Below are 17,470 nucleotides of genomic sequence, written 5' to 3'. Positions count from 1 at the left end.
TGTCAGTAGCCCTTGTACAGGGTCTGACAAGCTCCATCCACGCACAGGGATAGGAAGAGTATTTGAATTCCCCAGGTTCTTGGTAGTTTTCAGAGAGGGAGGGGGGTAAGAAAAAAAGATCTATAGGCGCTTCTCTGCAGCACAATGGATAATTACAGCCACAATGTTCTACATCACTCTTCATTTAGCTGCCACCTAATTAAAAAAATATATCGCCGATGAGATGACGTCAGTGCTAGAATTTGCCGCCGATGTCGGGGGCACGGAACGCGTTACTGACATGAGTGAGAGCGGTGGGTGTGATTTGGGGCGCCCTGCCCGCTGCTCTCCTTCGGCCCTGCGAAAACCGATTCTTACCCGCCTGTAGGTGGATGAGCAGGTTGCTGCGCCGCCACATGTCGTGACAATCACGACAGAGGGTTAAATAGCAGCCCGTGCCCCCTTCTCCCTCTCCGAGGGAGGCGCCTATCGCCCTCCCGACCCCGGCGGGCCTTTGTTCCCCGACGGGCGATTACACCGGTCCCTCGGGGGGCTGGTGCCTGCGCCCACAGCCCTCCCGCCCGGACCCGCTTTGTTCTCCAGGGCCGCCAGCGGGGGCTGCCAGCGCCTCCGCCCGCCCTCGGGAAGGAGCCTGTCCCGGTCGTGACATTCTCCCGACCCCCGCCGCCGCCCCCCGGCACAGCCCACCCGCAGGCTCGGGAGCCCCCGCAGGGAGCGACCTGCCTAAGGATTTCGGGTGCTGGCGGGAGTTTCTTAACCCCTCTCTGAAGGGAGAAATGAAGGGAAGAAAAGGAGCATCCAGACGGGGTGGTTGCTACCACGATCCGAAGCACCAGCACACACACACGCCCCCCCTTCACATCTGAAATTTTTTGGCCGTTTCACTTCAAGGGAAAAAATTTAATCTGTGTATTTCATATATCCAGGCTAAAAGCATGCCTGGTGGCTTTTGTATTATTTCTTTATCAAGTGTGCGGGAGTACCAATGGGTGTGTTTCTGGAGAGGGCTCCTGGAGGAGGAATGCTCCACTCTTCTAACTCAAGAAGTAGTAGTGGTGATGTACACGTGGCCTTCAATTAGCCCTGTAATCTTGAAAAAAACAAACAAACAAAAAAAAAAAAAAACCCCAAAAAAAAACCCCAACAACAACACTGTAAGGTGGAGGCGTGTCTCTGCTCTAGCTTGCTGCACTTTTACAGCCTTTGAGACAAAGAGCAAAGGTATGGTGGGGCAGGTGTGAGAGGCAAGGTGATAATAAACATTTCTTTACGATTGCTATCGATCTTTCAGTAGATACTGTTGACAGAAGATGAAGATAACATCATGCACAACAGAGTGAATGGGTCATGATGGTATTAAAGTGTTCTCAGTCTTCGCTGTGGCTTTTTTTTACACTTTGGACACTGCCTGCATTAATGGAGCACTGATTAAAAGCTTTGAGTACAGCTGCAAACTGCTGCAGATAAAGTACAAGCACTGTGAGTCTTCTGTGGTGAAGTATCCCATATACCTGCAGAAGTATGCAGGATGACACTGAGCTATATTTTTTGCTGATACTTTAGCTCTAATGTTAAATTTAATGAAACTGTGCAGTGGCCCACAGCATTACTGAAATGTTCTAGTCTCTCAAGGCCTTAATCATGCACATGTTTGAACATTTATGGAAGCACAGCCTAAAACTTTCACTGAAGGATTACCCTGCTGTCAAACTCCTTTTAAATTCCAGGTAGAAATGTAGGGTAACAAGGTCAGCAATATTCACCATATTACCCTTTCTCACATCTCTACTAACTCATCTAGCCTAAAAGAGAAGCTGGGTCTTTATCCTGCAAATCCTCCGTGCACAAAATTTTCATTGCAGTCGATGATATCTGACTTAGCAATTGATTTTCTCATTATTGTTCCCATGTCAATTATTTCCCCATTCTCAGTCTATCTGCATTGCAACGAGGAGTCTGACCTCAATGCAAGTATTACATTTTAGCTTTTAATCTAGTGAGCTGGAGTGTCCCTAACTGGTAAAGTGTGGCATCAGTTAAGGGCATCAACCTTCCAACCACATGCCTTGCACCTGTTGGGGCTTTCATCTCTCTTTGCATATTGAATTCTGATCACAGCATGGGCAGCACACACACAGTTCATGTATCAGGTTTCTAGTGTGCTCCCTATGTAGATGCCTCAAAAAACTTCCCACCCTGTGACGTTCTGTGACTGCTCTTCCTGCAGGACTGTGGGCTGATTGTGTCCCTGTCTGCTCATCCTTCTTTGAACAACTCAGTTCTTCAGAAATCTCAGGGCAGACAAGTCAAGATGATTTACAGGGCACTTGGTATTTTTGTGGGTGCAACTGTGCAGACCTCATTTCAGCCTGTGTGTCTCATGTCCATGACATGGCCAGTACTAAGAGCCCTGTCCCCCAGTCCATGCCCAGGATGCGCTTGCCCAGCAGTGAGCCAGATCCAATTGCATGCCACTACATTTCCTTTTTAGGATCCTTTTTCTAAAAAAAGCCCTATATTTTACTTTTCATTATGTCACATGCCATGTTATAAGGAAGTGTTTTAAAATAATAATAATAATAATAATAATAATAATAATAATAATAATAATAATAATAATAATAATAATAATTGAGAGCTAAATTCTCTGGTTGCTGATCACTACTGCTGTTTCTAGGAATGATGCAAGTACTTTTTCAGGCCTTGAAACATTACACTGCCACTTCTGCCACCTGACTTGCTCCTTTTTACCAGGCTTTCGAGGATGTTACTTTTTATAGCTTTGAGAGAGAGGAGTTCTGCTAAGCTTGTGCCCTGAGGTCCTGCCCTGCACCAGGGAGAGGAGGACTATGTCCTTCAATGGGGCAGAGGTCAGTGGCTCAGTGTCTGCTAATTTCAGTGACTGCTATTAAACCATACCTCTAAGGGAGGAAAAAAGAAATTGAAAGCAAACATGACACAATAGCAACAACTTCTTCCTACTACACCTAAAACACATACTCAGATGAATGCACATTTTGTGCATGTGGGGATGGGGTGGAGGAGAAGACCAGAAACACCTTGATGCCGAGAGGTTTGAGTTAGCAACCACATCCTGAGCAGCTCTGGGACTTTCCTGTCATATGCTCCATTCCTCATTTCCAGCATCTGTTCAGCAGCACCTGGCATCTGTGTCTCTTTCATATTTTTATTTTTCAGTCATGAGTAATGGAGTGAGCATGTGCCACTTTCTGCCATTACAAGACCATGCCAACTGAATTTGGATGTCCTCAAGGTACAGCCAGCAGCTCCAGTCCTCCTGCAAGCCTTCCTGTAACACAGGCTTCTCATATTTGCCTTTGGCACAGACACAATAGTTGTAAGTATGTCAGGTTCCCAAATACTTACTTGCTGAAATCTCTCCTATTTAGATAGTAGCTATTTGGCAACTTTGGATGTTGCTCTTGTCCTGGCATAACCTTCTTCTATAACTATACCTCAGGACTAATTGTATTTGCTCAAGAAGTTGGCAGGATTATGGTTTGCCTTCTACCTACTTGCCCCAAACTGGTGAGCCTCATAAAGTGTTGTGAGGTGTATTATCATATTGTAACGATGAAAAATATCAACCTTTTTACTCAACCAAGATTTTGTGTTATCAGGTTCTTTATCGTTTGCCATCTGCCAGGTTGTTTGACATTGTATGGTGTAGACCTGGCGTGGTGTTTCATATATTTCAAAGATAATTTGGTCAGATGAATCACTTATAATCTATGCTAGCTGTTTTTAATTTACGTGGAAATGCATGTGGAGCAAGTTAGGATTTATAATTGGTTAAGCCAATAGTATGTGCTGTACAACACCTTGTCAAAACACTCAGAACTGAGCCACAAGAAGACAGCCTTTGTGGTTTAGCTCACATAGGTGTCCATCAGTCAGGTGCCAAAAAGTTTCAGGAATATCTTGCTGTTGCACCGATTCTATTGATTGTTGCCCTTGGTATTTTTAACAGAACTGCTCACTTGCTTATCTTATCTCTGGTGGGTGCACTTATATCTATGAAGGAACATCTCCAGTTCTGTTTTTGTGCCTCAGTTGAACACTGAAGGCTATGACTAAGGTTTCTCACTGTTTTAAGATGGTATACTATGCAGTGTCTTCAACTTCTGTTAGCCAAGGAAAGATGCTTATCTCTAGGTACCTGGACCATGTGTGTTGGCTGCTCATCTGGAGGCACGCTTTCAAAATCCAGTCAGGTTGGGTCAGGTTCTGAGTCTGCCCCAGCACAGATGCAAGTTGACTTTGGTTCAAATAGGACATGAGGAAATGCAGGGCTAACATTTGCTTCACATCAGACTTTCGAAATTCCTTGCTCCTTTTATATTCAGCATGAGTTCATTTTGCAATTTTCTGGACAGATTTGTGCAATTTGACCAGAATAAGATAAATTGTATTCTTAATATGATTTCTGATTTCCAGTGGTTTATTGACTCACTCATTTTCACCGTGGTTTATTTCTACACATATTCATGAATACAAGAGTTTTGTCAGCAAGGTCATTTTTTTTCATTTTCAGTTGGAGTGGAGTCCTGTTTTGCCATGCTGACAAACAGCCTTCAAAACCAGGTGAGGTTGTATCACAGTTTTTGTTACTCTCCAGCTGTTTCATTAGGGGTGTTTCTGAGACTTTTGCTTAATTCCCAGAAACTTTTCACTTGCCAGGCATCCTAGTGGCACTCTGAATTATCCCAAAGACACTCTGAATAGAGCACTTAACTGAAACCAATTAGAGGATGAATTTGCTTAGGTACGTACTCTGGAGTATTCACATACTCCTGCCTGTGAATGTACAGGAGACTGCCTTGTTTTGGTATCTTTCCATTACATAATCTTCAGTCCTGCCAACCAAATTCCTTTTCCATTTAATACCTCTTTTATAAATTAATGGCCTAATTTAGCTTTTCCTCTTCTTATATTTCCAATTCGACACTCATGCTTGTTCCTTTTTCTGCACCTTGTGACTATTTTTGACCTCAATTCAAAGGATCATTCAACACTGTGTCAGCTCATCTGAATCCTCCAAGACCTGAAACATCGTGTTTCTGTACTTAGTCTGAAAATCCTTGTTGTTGACTGTATAGATAGTTTGCTATATAGATTAGAACAGGAGGGATCTAGTCTCTAGGTGTTATTGGAATTCAAATGATTGCTATTACCACTTTCCCCATCTCTAAAAAGAAGCCACTTGTTCACATACCATACCTACCATAAAGGGTAGAAGCAACGATATGTTCTTCCTATGGCACATCAGATTGGCTGAAGACATTTGCTGGCATCCAGTAGTGGGAGTATTTCTCTTTAGTGCAGCTTGGACGTGGGATCCTCTTCTGTTTTTTGCTAATTCTAGATAGAAGGATGCGATGGTTTAATTTGGCTTTTGCCAAAAAATAACTTATTCTGGGCACAAGGCCAGAAGAAGTGCCACTCTGTAGATACATCAGGAACTAACCATGCCTCCAGTCTCCTGGTATGGGCCAGGATTGGAGCTTATGTCTATTATATGACATGGGTCAAGAACCCACAGCAGCTGGGACCAAAGTTATGAGAGGGAAGCAGTTAGTTCATAATCACCACTTTCTCTGGATGACATTGGTAATTAGATCATCCAAACTTCTTGCCACTGACTCCGGGAAGTGGAGCCCTGAACTTTGCAATGGATGTGCTGGTATTGGGCTGGGATAGAGTTAACTTTCCTCACATTAGTTAATATGGGACTGTGTTTTGGATTTGCACTGAAAACAGTGTTGGTAACACAGGGATACTTCTGTTACTGCTGAGCCAGCCTTACACAGTGTCAAGGCCTTTTCTGCTCCACACACCAACCCAGAGAGGAGACTGAGGGTGCACAAGGAGCTGGGAGGGGACACAGTCAGGACAGCCAACTCCAAATGATATATAAGAGGTGTTCCAGACCATATGGTGTCATGCTGGGGGAAGAAGAAGGAAAGTGGGGGACGTTTGGAGTGATGGCATTTGTCTTGCCAAGTACTGTTGAGTGTGATGGAACCCTGCTTTCTTGGAGATGGCTGAACACTGGGTTTTTTTCACTCTGGTGCCTCTGACTCAGTGACTAGTACATTTTTGGTGAGAAGGACATGCCTAACTCCCATTACTTTCAAAATGTAAATTAATTTTAAAATTAATTAAATGGCCAGTCTTCGCGAATGAAGAACCGGGGAAGGTCTTTACACCTTCCAGCCTGCGCATTGGATTTTTTAGGTGAGACACAGTGTGCGTGGAACTGAGCCCACCCTTTAACCCTAAGGTTCATCTGCTGGGGCCAAGTGAGCTTGGACGGTGGCAGCGAGGTCCTCAGGACGTAGATGGATTGCCTTACAGGGCTAAAAATGTACACTCTTAAACACTCACTGAACTGCCTAGAGAGAACTGAAATCTGAAAGCACCCAAGGATGCATTTGGGTTCAGCTGCTGTAGGCTGGACACCTCAGTGCATTCAAGGTAGTGTGCTGCAGAGCAGCCCCTGGACTAAGCCAAGGGACTGTGCAACCCCCTTCAGCTGCCAAGGCAGCTGTGCCATCAGCTGCCTCTTCAGGGAGGGCTGAGTAATCCTGCATAAGGCTGCTGTGCAGAAAAAACCTTTGCTTTTGGTGGTTAAGACACAAGAATTTGGCTTCTGGGTGCCCCTACAATGTGTACGCCTGGAGGAGCAGCTCGGATCTCTGAAGGTCTGACCAGCTTGGTGTGCTGTTTTTGAGGATGACCAGTAGTGGCTGTTTTGGGGCAGAGTATAGGAAAAGGGGTGAATTTGGAGGGACCCTTCACCTTCCCTGCTCTGCCCTAATCGCTCCTTTTCCTGTTCCTTAAGGCCTTGGGTGGACACCTCTGAGCAGGGCTTTGCATTGGCAGTGGAAAGCCCTGAAATCCTCCCCTTTGAGGTGCCTAATTTCATTTGTGGGTCTCACCAGCAGTGGTCTGTGTTGCCTTCTCTCTCTCTGTAAAACAAGATCACAGTAGCTCCTGTGCTGACGTAAGTGTCAAACAAAGAAAAAATTGCAAAATGCAAATATTAGATGCCTCAAAGAGATGGCCCAAGTGGTATGTACACTCTGTTATGTCATGCTTCATTTTCCCTGGGAAAAAAGGGAGGATTCAAACCATTGCTTACAAATTGGCAGTCAGATCACTCGTTTTTGTGGTGCTGTTAAATCCAAAAGTTACACCCCAAGTGGGTTTTGCCCAGTGTTCTCTAACAAATTTATTAATGATGCCTGACAGGCTGTCTATATTTGGGGATGTTCAGTTATTAGTCAGAAAATTAAACTTACAGCTGTATCACTCGTGTGAAAAGAATACAGAAAAGTACATCTAAAAGGAACCATAAAGAACACAAAAATCAATACTGCAGGGGTAATGGCATGTTTACTAAATTCTTGGTTGCTAGGAAAGATTGGCTTTTTTGAAAAAAAAAAAAAAAAACCGAACAATTTCTTATTGTTAGTTTCAGAGTTTAACCAAACCCAGTTGAATTGACTTAGGTTTGGAATGATAAAACTGAAATTCATCAAGAAAAGTATATGGGAGTTTTTATGTTATTACTCAATTTGTTTCTCCCCTTATTCCATAGAAATATTGTATCTCCATGAGTCCCACCTTCCCCCCCAGTGAAGACAAGTGTAATTTTGCCTCTGAGCAGCCTCCAACCTAGTGAAGACTCCAGCCACAGCTGCATCAGCTCCTTCCAGTCCCAGTATTCAAGTGCCACTGTCTTTGGTGGGAATGAGGGGGGATTTCAGTCCCCCTGAGAAACTGTGCTCCAGTTCCCAAAAGGCTGAAAATTGCAGTCAATACAGAGGATGTTACTGTCTGCGTATTTACCACCTGAGGGTAGATGTCTTATCCCACTGAAATCTTTTGGAGATGCAGTGGATTTCTAAAGCAGTGGGCAAAGTATGTTTGCTTCTGGTAAAACAGAAGAGGCCAATGTGTAGGGCTTTTACTGCCTCAATTTCCCAAGGAATTTCTAATGAGTCAGAGTTACTCTAGTGTTTAAAAGTAAAATATGGTTATGGCTCTCAAATGCAAGCTACATTTAACAACCATATATTGATTTTTTTTCCTGTGTAATTTTATTTCCGTGAACATTTCTGTTTTCTTAATTAGTAGCCTTTTAAGGAGAGATTTAACATCTTCATTATCAGAGGGTGACTTATGAAACAGCTGTATGATGAGAGAGGGAGAGACAGAGAGGGTGGGAGAAAAAAAAAGCATTGGTGAAAGACTTTCTATCTGTACTTCAAGGGGGAGTGTGTGTGCACATGCACGTGCATACACATGCATACAGACAAGCTGATTCTGACAATTACAATTAAGACAAAAAAGCAGTGGCAAAGCTGGTGACAAAACTCAGCAATTTCCAATTGCACAGTCACCCTGTAACGGGAAGAACTGTTTACCCCATGTTCCTTATTAAACTGAAGTATTTTATTTAATGAGCATGACTCATGCAAGGTGTTCCCATAAATCATCATCTGGTTTACAAACTCAATAACTAGGCTTCCTGCTATAACTAGGCTGTGCACACCTTAAATTATTAACACGCCAGGGCCTTAAGGCAGATCTTTGATGATGATGATATAAACACTGTGAGGACAAGGTGCTCTCTCAGCAAAAGATTATTGACTCTAATTACCATTTACCACAGGAAAAAGAAAAGAAAAGACAATAAAATATGAGGGAGAATTTAAATCTCAGATTTAATTTTATGAGGAGTTTTAAACCCCCAAACTTTTTGTTGTTGTTTTTGCTGCCGCTGCTGTTGGCTGCTGCTGTAGCATGATACTCTGTAGTTGGCTGATCTTGAAAGCATGACAGTTGTTAAGCAGAAAAAGAAACAAAAAAATAAAACATGAGAGAATGTTCAGTTGATGCTATGTACATTCTTTGAAATGGATGGAAAAAGGCCAGAGGGAACAGAAAATGATAATACATTGGAAAGAATCCCAGCCTTAATTGTTTTCATGTATGTAATGTAATAAAAAGGTTAAAGCACTAATACGCCTGACTACAGTCATTTGGTTTGTAAACCAGAACTGCAGGTCAGCCTTTAAAAAAGCAATTGTGTACTATTATTATAGGCTTCAATTTTACCCGGCCCTCATTATAAGAATTCTGGAAGTAATGGTGTAGGGGTTGAAATGCAGTTATTTCTGTTCAGGTGAAAGAGCAGAGACAGTCCCACGTACAACGCCCACTTTGTTTCTGTGACTGCAAACTCCATCAGAGAGTGGCACAGTGAAGACACAGAAGCTGGATTTGGCATAGTCACATCTTAACTAACAGATTAAAATAAACCCTGCCTTTCACTACAAAGAGGAAATGACTTTCGTTTTAAAGGCATGTTTACAATGTCATTGCTTTTTCAACCTAATTTTTGAACCTGTGTTTTTATTAATGCAAACAGCAACTTCCTACATTTTTAATGATCCTTCTATGCTGTCAGATCCCAAAGGTACTTGGCAGATGGTACAACGAGGACTCACTTTATACCCGTTGCTGAAATAAACCAATTGAGGTTGGAATAAGGTTATCATCCTGCATTATTATGATAATAGGACCATGTCTGTAACTCTATTGGGAAGAATTTTCTCCTTTTCCAATTCCAGGGCATCAAAATCTTCCCAAATCTTAATTTTATTGTTTTATCTGTTGCTTATTTCTGAGTGGAAAAAATGGTGTCCCTAAGTTCTCTTCTTATCTGACTGTACTTTGCAGCTGCTAATGAAGAGACTTTTTGTGGACTGATTTTCTGATTTACACACAGAAGTGAAATTGAGGCCAAACTGTGCAAAAGTGGGGAAAATATATTATTACTTCTCCTCAAAGAGGATTAGAGCTGTGATTTATTTTTTTCTTTTAGAAACTATCCCCTCCATCACTACCAGTTGGTTACATCAGGAGTACTGGTTCAATATTAAGTCTTAGTGATAAACACTGTGTAGTAAGTCACTAATACTATGCTCTGCTATATTGAAGTTTTCCTGGGAGGTCCTCTACCCAAGCTCCGAGCAGTCGCACTCCTACTTAACGTGTGATACATGGCACAATCTGAACAAAGTGTTGTAAGCTACAGGCAGTCACCCTGTGTTTCAGTGTGGAAAGCTTTTAAGTACTTGTGCTGCTTCAGTTCTCCTAGCAAGACATGTTGCTGTGGGAAATACAGATGGATTTTGTTAGGAACATTCTCCCTCAGTATTGCCATAAGACAGAGAGATAAGTGCGTGATGCATGATATCCAGTAACAGTGAATCCTTAAGTTTATGTGTCCATTTCATCTGGATGTTAGTATCCCACATTCATATCAGTATTGAGAAAAATGAGTTTAATGCAGTGCTTTCACATTCTTTGAGGTTTATTGTCCCAACAATGAACGGGAGATTTATGTGACTAACTCTTGTTAATATTATTGGGAGTTAGAAAAACTACATAGTGCACATTGTGTATAGAACATGGATAAAGTAGAAAATGCTGCATGAATGTGTACATGCCAGAGAGATGAACTGAAAAGAGAGGGATAACTGAAAGTGTTCACACATAATAAAATAAATATAAAAAAAATTAAAATTTATTTGTCCCCACAACTCCTTTAACAAGGGATATGGTTAATTTTAATTATACAAGTCAGGAAATACTGTGTTTCCATAGAAACCCCATCTTTCTTTCTCTTTCTGCCTGTGTTTCTGCCTTATCATTACTTGTTCACAGAACATAAATACAAGTGCACGGCACAAGTGCTCTCTGGTAATAGAAATGAGTGTTCCTCCATTGCATTGTCTCATGACCACACTGTGGGCTGAATATGCAACTCTGGTCTCGTGTAACAGATTAATTTCAACAGAGTTCCTACAGAGTGAAACTGCAAGGATAGAGCTTTGAATCTGGCCCTGCCCTTGTATTTATGGTGTTGTTATGTGATTTACCTCACATCGTGTCACCTTGCCCACTGATGGCATCTTGAGAAAGTCACAAAGTGACGAAAGCAAGTTCTGTGTTGTCCTGGAGTAGGAGCTATGTCAATCAGAGACGAGAAATAACCAACTAATTATTGCCTGGGTGGTACAGAAAACAGAGATGGCCGCTGACGGAGCTGCCACAGCTGCTGTAAGCAAAGAGGCAGCTGCTGAAAGCACAGAGAGGGAGTGAAGGATAGCATACTGTGTGAAGGCAGTTGAAGAAAAGGTGATTTCCAGGTGCGTCCTGGGTCTCTTGTGTTAGCCATTTATTTATGCAAGGAAAGGCTGAAAGAAGACTTCCCTGCAGCAGAGAGCCTTAGCCAGGCCTGCACAGACAATCACTAAGCTTACTTCTAAACTTCAGCTGTGCTTCAGCACTATCCCCTTCCTGCTGCCAAAGTGACCTGCCACATACTGAGCTGGTCTTGTGTTCCTGGCTGACTCCATGACTGCTCTGGCTGGAGTGGGAAATACAGCCTATTTTCTCATGTTAATTGGCAGCAGCATATTATCTCCTTCCCACCTTCTTCCCCATGCAAAGCTCTCCATATAAACATGCACCTGCCAGCTCTTCCCTGAAACTTGAGACTATTACCTGCTAGAGACGTAGCAACACCTTCTGAAGGACAGTTTTGTACAGCCTCAAACCAATGGACAAGAATAACTGCGCAGTTTCGTTCTGTCTCCTTACTCCCACTCCTTCCTCCGAAAAACATGTTTGAACCATAATCCCTTCTGTTTTGGAGAAAACTGTTTGCAGGCAGTCAGCAGAATTGAGCCCAGGGCCGAGGACATCCTCTGCCTCAGAGGTCTAATGGCCAGGCTGCACTATGTGCAGGGAGTGAGACATGGTCTGCCTCACTCCATGGTGGGCTGAGGGGTTTGCTCTGGCCGAGCTGAGAGTTTGAGATGGAAGGTGAGAGCTTCAGTTCAAATCTAAACTAGAGTGCTGAGCTTTTGCGGCAGGACAGAATAGCCTTCATCACCCTTTGTGTCCATGAGTTCTGTGGGCTAGCTTGATTGCAGTAAATGGATGCCCACACTTACCATGCAACTGCTTTTGGGGCAATCTAATCATAACTTTGACTTATGATTTATGGAAACCTCAGAAATGGTCACAGCCATGCCAGAGAGGAAAAGTGATACTAAGATGGGTTGTGCTACAAAGAGAAGAAAAATCATTCCTGAAAAAGCATATTAAGCAGGGCAATGATGGACAAAAATCTCTCAATTCTATTTTTGTGTACAGATTGGCCTTCTTCCTGTCACTAGTTTACAATCTATAATGTAGATTTGTTCTTGGATTCTATGTTTTTTCCTTTATGTGGAGGGTGGTTGCTTTCTTCCCCGTAGCTGACTGACTTCAAGAGCATGGCTGTTGTTTGAAGCTGTTGAAAGGCCTCGTAGATACCATCCAGGAGAGTACACAGGGCTATCACAGGCTCAGCTTAACAGCAGGACTGGAGACAACTCCCAGTTTACCTAGAAGGGTACACACCACTGTCTTGAGAGAGAGAAAAGGTGTTCTGGAAACAAGCACAGGTACATTTGCAAGTATAGCAATAAACGCTGAATGTGCATTTAACTCTACCCATCATCTTAAATGTTTCTAGAAAGAATGTCTCTCTTCTGGTGGGGAAAAAAAACGACACACCGGGTGGAGATCAAAAGGCTCAGCATGAGCGAGACACGCTGAACTTCCAAATATGTGTGCATTTGTGAAACTGAGAGCCACTGAATCTTAAGATGACTGATTTCACCTCCCAGTCTAAACCTGGAGGAAGGACTTTCAGGTTTGCATTCTAGCTCTTTCATTAAATATGTGCAATAAACACTGTCATAACTTGCCATGCAAGAATGTACTGGAAAGTAACAATTTTAACTGCTACTTTCACTTTTCCCTCCCATGTCTTTAACTGTAATAGGGGTTTTTTTAGGCTAAATGAAAAAAGGGAAAGGGAAATATTAGGGGTTCTGGGCAACTTGTACAACATGACTCTGTGTGGGAATGATATGGAAATTTTAATCTCTACTGCTAGTTTATTTCTGCTCTGGGAGGAAGCAACAACAACGAAAAACTGCCTATAAGTACTTGTTGAAATAATGGCCACATCAAACCAGATGTTGGCCAGATGAGTAGTCTTTTTGTATTTATTCATGTTCCCCTTGCTAATATTTGATTTTGGTGCAAAAATTAAACCTCACTTAGTGCCTACCTACAAGATGGCAAGCCTCCAGATTATTAGGGTATTTTAACACTCTTACCTTTTAAACAAAAAGATCAAAAGCATTTGCTGTGCCTTTTTTTTTTATTATTATTTTTTAAGGCTGCTTAAGCAAACAACAACAAAAAATTCAAGGGTCTGATTTTGATTGAGTTGGCTCATATAGAAGATCTTGCTGAGGAGAAAGTGTATGTTATACTTAAATGTGTTATGTAAGGCTATGATGTGGTCTCATGCTCTGCACAGGAGATGCCCCCTTGAATTAGGTATTAAGGCACCACTGAAGATGACTTGTTACAAATTAAGTGTCTCTCAGTAAAGTATGCCAAGTAGTAAACTAGTCATGATAACTTGACTTTTTAGCTCTTGCCAGAGAAACCTAATTCTTTCTCAGTAGCACAGAAAACATTTTTACTATGAAAATTTCACAAGTCAAAATACTACTGTTTTCGTGACTCCGGATATCCCAAGGGTAAAAACTGAATGAGTCATTAAGTTCCTGAAAAGAAATATATTCATGTGGGTTTGAGTATGCTCACAAAATAAGCCTTTCCCCCTGTCACGACTCTGTCCCATTATGAGAAGTTCAGAGTCCTTCTCTGACAGTAAAGCTGCCACATCAGCAAACATGATGAAGCACCTTTTACTGTCCTCCAAGGCTTTATTCTGCATTTGTCTCAGGATGGGTCTCAAAACAATATGGAAAATTCATCCAAGGAAACCTTATGTCCCTACAGGTGTTTTCTGGATGGCTTAATTATGTGTTAATGGAAACTGGGTTTCTGATTCATTGCATGTATTTAAATGAGCGTGCCTGGGTCAAAGTCAATGCAGTCAATAGATTAACACTGGTGTGTGGCCTTTGGAAGATAACCTTGAGACTTTAGGGTCTGATATTTTCCAAATAACAAGGAATCTTCTGTTCAGATTAAGGTAAATGGAAACTCTGATGCTTTCACATTACTGGAAATCAGGACCCTTGGTGTCTCAAATAAAACACTAAAACAAGTTCCTAAAACACTAAAGCATCTTCTCAGTTCTTCTGAACGTTTTAACATCAAAGTGATTGCTGGGCTCAAACCAAAGCTTTTACTAGGAAACTGCTAAATGCCAAGAGCTGTTACATTTTATGTCTTATTCTTAGATATTGCAATTTAAGTCCTATTTAATTCCTATCCTAAGCAAAGAATTGATCTAATTTCTTGTAATACGATCAAGATAAACTATTCACCGAAGTCACGTTCTACCACTCGATTTCAGCAGACCTGTTGAGTGTTTGCATCCCAAAGTCCTTTTATTTTGCCCTTTTATTTTTCATGTCTTGGGATGATGTGGTGATCACATCAAGTTGTGATGCTGTCTCAACTCTATGTTTATCTGAAAGTCCACAAACTCTGGCTGTGACCATTTTCACTTCCACAAGTCCCACTAGTACCAAATGAAGTGTTCAAGTGATATTTGGGTGTTTAATGCAAATAGTATGCTTATAATTGTATGGTGCTGTGGTACTTTTCCAAATGAATGACAAAATTTCTGCATTCATCCACTCTGTGTGAAAAGTGGTCCTTCTCCATAGCCTTACTATATGTTAAATCCTTGCTCCTAAAGGGTTTTGTTTGTAAAGTGTCACAGATTTAATATAGGCACAGTTTTATTTTGAGCAGACTCTACATTATAATGCAGCAATGTAATAGAACTCTTCTGGTTGACAAACACTCTGGTGTAAATGATTTAATTTACTAGCTGAAGCATGAGTCTACACATTATTGTACTGATCAGTCATTGCATACTAAAATCACTCATCCTTAATGTAATGATTTGGTATCCCTACAGAGAATTTGAGTCATCAGAAAGTCATTAGATACAGTAAAAAATGAAAATTACTATTACACAGCAGTAAACACTATTAACTGTTAGTTAAAACAGCATTTAATTTAGCAGTGCAACAGTTTACAAATTTCTGCAGTTTACTTAGTTCTCATATAATTGTGACTACAAAGCTAATTCTTCCAGTGCCAATAGCATGACACAAATTTAGGATGGAAGAACATGATCAACTATTTCAGCTCCAAGTGAAGCAACTGCACATCACTGCAGAACATCATGGTAATTTTTATCTTAATGGTTCAGTCATATGATGTAGGAACCATGACTGATGGTAGAGAAGGCAAGAAAGAACTGCACGGTTCTGTAAGACATTCAGGCACCAAACTGTCCCTTAGCAATAGGAATGGTGTGTAATTTATTCTCCTGTAATAAATGGGAAGTTTGCAAAGCTATGTAGACAAAAGTAGAACACAGCAGAGTTCAGAGCTCTGTTATGGTCTTCAAGCTTAGGGAGTATAGTGCCTGGGCACCTTTGGTGAATGGTGCAGATTGCTTCCAGGGAGCAGGGTAACATGCAATATTGAGGCTCCTAACATGTCTTAATATGAGCACGCACTTCCTTGCGTCCATGATCTGAATATGAAAGGAAGGGGTCCCATGCCCCTGGGAGTCTAATTTCATCAAAGAGGACATTTTCAGAAAGACTATGGTAGTTTTAATTGCTAGGGACAAACTCTGAAAAGGGGCCATTCAGTGTTTAAGTGTGACATACGAGATTCACACAGGTTTAATAGCCTCCTGGTGCATCTAATGTGACTGACACTTCCACTGTGATTGTCTGCTCTCATGCCCACAGCTCAGTGTTATGACACTGCTGTAAATGGGGACTAGTGCACAGCAAGTACGTCTTGCTGTGACAATGTGTAGTGCGTGGTGGGTAATGTGTAACAGGCTTTTACTCTCAGTTAGGTATAGGTCTAACATACTTGTGAGAAAGTAAGTATATTTTTGCAAAGAGATGTATTTAGCTCAGTGTCAGTAGCAGCTGAAAACCTGATGGATGTTTGCTTAGCAATAAAAACAATCCTTTGAAGTGTCATCATTTTTTACACTTGGATATTTGAAGTAGAGTTTCTACAGGAAAACAACATTTGTGCTTCTTTAGGTTCTGCCATATTGGGCCTGACACACCTTGTGAGATGTCACCCCTCCACCAAGAGGCAATGAGGCTTTTATAAGGGGACATGTGGCTCAGTGGTAACTCCTACTTTACTGACTGATTTTGCAGCTGAAGGCCCTACCTAGAGGGTTCCCATCATACCCATTCAACCAGCAGGTCTTACTGAAGCAAATGGGAATCCCAAGGCAGAGCTGTCACAACCCTTCAAATAATTTTTTTTAAAACTAGCATTATTATTATTCAGTGAAGGTGTTTTCCCCTGGTACAGCTAGGCCCATTTCACATTTGCATTTAAGTGGAAATTAAAGGGCATTTGTACTAGGTGAATGCATCCTGTGCAAAATCACACTTTTTACTGGTAAGCTGTCTTCTTGCACTCAAGGCCCATAGTAAAGTTCTCCTTCTCCAGTGAAACTTGTGGCAAATCTCTGAGTAGAAACCATATCTCCCAAGTCCAGGATTAGCTCCTTAACCACAGGGCTGTGGTTCCTTTTATGTTGTTTTCTTTTTGTCGCACTGTGGGGTATAATTGTTGGAGGCTAGTTTTATTTCTTCCAACCGTAATCCACACAAGTTGAATAATGGACTGCCTTCTGCTGATTAGTAGTTCAGTGAAGTTGCTGGACTAACACCAGAGGTGAATCTGATCCTTCCCTTTTGCGTATGGATGCATATTCTTTGTGAGTTCAATGTATCTATAAGCCTAGAAAGTATTGATTTTATGTGCAGAGTATCAAATGTATGTGCCTAGACTTCACTGAAAAGATAGAATGGTGGTATTTTGCTCATTTTCACATGTTTGAATGAAGAATTAGCTGGAGGGGCATTTTTTGTTGGTATCATATGAATGTCTGGTGATACTTTTCAGTTAGCAATAATTACATTACATCTGCTGTGTACAGAACAGGAAACTAATTCTTCTTACGAAGCTACAGTATATGGATAGAGATTTTGAGTTTTGTACTGTTACATTTACTAACCACATAATTGCATATTTAGTCCTATTACACCAGAACCTGAAATGTTATGGTGCAGGCTATAATTACACTATTTACTCTTGAAGAAACCCTCAAGATATAATATAAATAATAGGATTGCAGATTCATAGAAATTAGAGATGGGAAAAGAGCCCATTAGGTCATCTGCAACCCAGTGAGAAAAATTATAAACAGTTTGCTGGAGTGTATCTTATCGTAGGCACTGATTGCCCTTTCTATCTCCTTGTGCTA

This window comes from Empidonax traillii, unplaced genomic scaffold, assembly GCF_003031625.1.
Source record: "Empidonax traillii isolate 1590-97213 ecotype Southwest subspecies unplaced genomic scaffold, ASM303162v1 scaffold833:size273953, whole genome shotgun sequence".
Classification (NCBI taxonomy): domain Eukaryota; kingdom Metazoa; phylum Chordata; class Aves; order Passeriformes; family Tyrannidae; genus Empidonax; species Empidonax traillii.
This window is presented reverse-complemented; position numbering follows the sequence as displayed.